Raw genomic sequence first — 4,134 nt, 5'->3', positions numbered from 1 at the left:
TGTAGGGGAATACAAGTAGAAATATTATAGTTATTATATCAATCACATGTGATTAACAACTATCAAACAAACAAATTTCTTATACTTCAAATTGTGTTTCCAAACAATTTGATTCAAATGGTTTTACAAACCCTTTTATATGCAACACTCCTTATTAAAGTCTTTCTAACTTATATTTTGTCAAGATCATGTCTATATAGATATAGTTATGTAATTAGGATTGAAAGGACTTAGCACTAATAACTCACCTTATTTCCTTTTCTTTGTTTGGTTGTGGACTTAGGGTATCTATTGTTTGTCCGAAGGTTTTTTGAATCTTAGTTATATATTATGTGTATGTGTATAGCTATTAAAATTCTTCATTCAGTTCAATACCTTTGGGTAGCAAAGGTGTACAAACATGTTCATTCACACAAACAACATTTCTAGTAAACTATAATATGTATCGTTTAGGAAGTCTCTAATACTATTGCTAGAACAATGAAACATACATGAGTCAATTCAAATATACTATAAAGAGAAACAATACATACTATAACGAGAGACAACACTCACTATAAAGAGAAATAGTAAATACTATAACGAGAAACAATACATACTACACACTATACACTAGAGAACATACTATATACTAGACAGAGAGAGCATATTAATACAAATACAAGAATACTATAACATTAATGTGAGCCACTACTTTCATGACATGGAAATCTACTGTTGTGTCTTGTTTTGTAACCAGAGTCTCCTGGAAGGAGAGCGTGAATTTATGTATAGATCTATAAGGGACTGATCGTCCTACACCTTGCTGCTAGCTACAGTGGGACCTGCAGGTCTACTGGTGACAAATGTCATACCATTTCGACGTCTTCGAGCATCGTGTTTTACTAGTCGACAAAGTACGGTTACAATCATATCACATTTAAACTTAATTAACAAACTGGTTTAAGGTAGTTAGTACATTTGTAGTTACTTATATACAATACTACTATATACAATTATTTTCCCATTGCATTCACATTGTGATCTTCTCATATAAATGGTAATGTAAACTATATTTTGCTAATGATAGTTATACTTGGGAAAGATACACACTTTTACAAACAACACAACACACAGAACATTTGGGCCTTGGTAGAAGCCTACTTTTTAGTAGAAAATATAGGATTTTCTAGGAGATTCAAACATTTACTACAAACACTTACAAACTTTTACATCAAACACTTACAAATACTTTCATAAAAAGAATGACACTAAAATACTTATGAACTCACCAGCTTTAATGATGATCTACAGTTTCAAAATAACTTGTATTCTCAGGTCACCAGTAGACAGGTACCGATGACCTGGTTTTGAGAAGATGGAGCACGTTCAAGACTCATCTCTTATTTTGATTCATATATTTGTTGTCTTATAAACTATACAGAAGGTTCATACAGAACTTTTCGAAGATTCATACAGAACTTTTCGAAGATTGCCAAACCACTTACCACCCTAACTCAGAAGAGTGTGACCTTCGACTGGGGAGAAAAACAAGACACCGCGTTTCAAACGCTAAAACGAGCCTTATGTAGTGCGCCCATCCTAACCTTGCCAGAAGGAACGGAGGACTTCGTGGTCTATTGCGATGCATCAAACCAAGGACTCGGGTGTGTCCTGATGCAACGAGGGAAGGTCATCGCCTACGCCTCAAGACAACTAAAGACGCACGAAGTGAACTACACAACGCACGATCTTGAGCTAGGAGCAGTCATCTTTGCTCTTACGATATGGAGGCACTATCTCTACGGCACGAAATGTACGATCTTCACCGACCATAAAAGCCTCCAACATATCCTCAACCAGAAAGAACTCAACATGAGACAAAGACGATTGGTAGAAATACTAAATGATTATGAATGCGAGATTCGATATCATCCTAGAAAGGCTAACGTGGTGGCCGATGCACTCAGTCGGAAGGAATACTCGGGCCGCAGAGTAAAATCTTTAACCATGACAATCCATTCACACCTGTCCACGCAAATCAAAGAAGCCCAAATAGAAGCCTTAACATCTAGAAATGTGGCAGGGGAAGCCTTAAGGGGAATGGATAAGAAGTTGGAGGTCAAGAATGATGGAGTTCATTACTTCATGGATCGGGTCTGGACACCGAAGTTTGGCGGATTCAGAGAAGTCGTCATGAACGAAGCCCATAAAACACGATACTCCATACACCCCGGCTCCGATAAGATGTATCTCGACCTCAAGAAACTATATTGGTGGCCAAACATGAAAGCCGAAATTGCTACCTACGCGAGTAAATGTCTGACGTGCGCCAAGGTCAAGGTAGAATACCAAAAGCCCTCAGGATTGTTGCAACAACAAGAAATACCAGAATGGAAGTAGGAACGTATAACCATGGATTTCATAACCAAACTACCCAGAACGGCAAGCGGACTCGACACTATCTGGGTGATCATCGACATGTTAACTAAATCAGCGCACTTCCTACCGATCATAGAGACAGATAAATTAGAGAAACTAACTAGGACATACCTCAGAGAAATTGTACGACTACATGGTGTGCCCATATCCATTATCTCGGACCGAGATAGTAGGTTCACCTCAAGGTTCTGGCAGTCGCTACAAAAAGCTTTGGGGACAAGACTAGACATGAGTACCGCTTATCACCCATGAACCGACGGCCAGAGCGAGAGGACCATACAAATCCTAGAAGATATGCTGAGAGCTTGCGTAATCGATTTTGGCAAGGCATGGGACACCCATCTACCTTTGTTCGAGTTCTCGTACAACAATAGCTACCACGACAGTATCAAAGCTGCCCCATTCGAAGCCCTCTATGGCCGCAAATGCAGGTCGCCTCTGTGTTGGGCCGAAGTGGGGGACACACAGCTAGCAAAAGGACAAGCAACAAACAACACGCTCACTGGACCAGAAATCATAAGGGAAACTACGAAGAAGATTGTTCAGATGTCACACCCCAAAACCAAGAACGGCAGAAACGTTCTGGGGCGGAGGACGTCATGTAAGGTAATCACAACACAGTAAATGTAAATAAGCAAACAACATCATCCATTGCACTAAATATATAAATTTAACACATGCGTGTTCTGTACAGTTTTAGATACCAAAAATATAACGTAAATCAAAATAATAAAATGATGAGTCTTGAGTGCGCTCCATCATCTCAAAAGCTGGCATCGGTACCTGTCTACTGATGACCTGGGAATACAAGTTATTTTGAAAGATTTTATCAGCATTAAGCTGGTGAATTCATAAGTATTTTAGTGTCAATGGTTGTAGTCAAAAACGTTTGAACCTGTCTCAATGTATAAGTTTGTAAAAGTTTGAATCTCTCAGAAAATCCTATATTTTCTATAAAGGTAACCTTCTACCAAGGCTAAACTGTTTTGTAAACTTGTCTGTTGTAAAAGTGTGTAATTACCCAAGTATAACTATCATTTAAAAATATAGTTTGTACATTAATGCTTAAGTGAGGTTATCACTAAAATATGTAATGGGTAAATCATTGTAGCACTGTAGCTTGGTATAATTGTAACAACTCAATTTTTTTCAAACAAATTTTTCATTTTTAAAACATAATATTTTCCATTAAAACAAGACATAAATAGTTTAATTATTCGGTCAATACAATTATTCAAACTCCCAAGATCCTAAAACAATCTTCAGTGTGTATCGATCATGCCGGCGCCTTCCCACGGTCCTCGCTAGTGCCTGAAATACATACATACACAACAACTGTAAGCATAAATGCTTAGTGAGTTCCCCAATATACACTTACACACATACGCCTTTCCAGGCCCTGACCTTCTGGTCCTCATTACAACGCCTTCCGGCCCATAACATAATCGCCTTCCGGCCCATAACATATTGCCTTCCGGCCCACATATCATACATAGCACATATAACGCTTAACTTACCACATATAGCATACATATCCATATAACACTTAACTTACCACATATAGCATTCATATCACATAACATATTCGACCTTCCGGTCACACAGTCAAACCCTTCCGGGTACAGTATAGTGAGAAGACTCACCTCGTAAGTGCTGAAAGCTAGCAACTCCTGAAATCACTCGCGCACAAACCAACGAGCTACAACCTTCCTA

The sequence above is a fragment of the Lactuca sativa genome, chromosome 8 (genome assembly GCF_002870075.4).
Source record: "Lactuca sativa cultivar Salinas chromosome 8, Lsat_Salinas_v11, whole genome shotgun sequence".
Classification (NCBI taxonomy): Eukaryota; Viridiplantae; Streptophyta; class Magnoliopsida; order Asterales; family Asteraceae; genus Lactuca; species Lactuca sativa.
The sequence above is the reverse complement of the archived record's forward strand: the minus strand, read 5'-3'. Positions refer to the sequence as shown.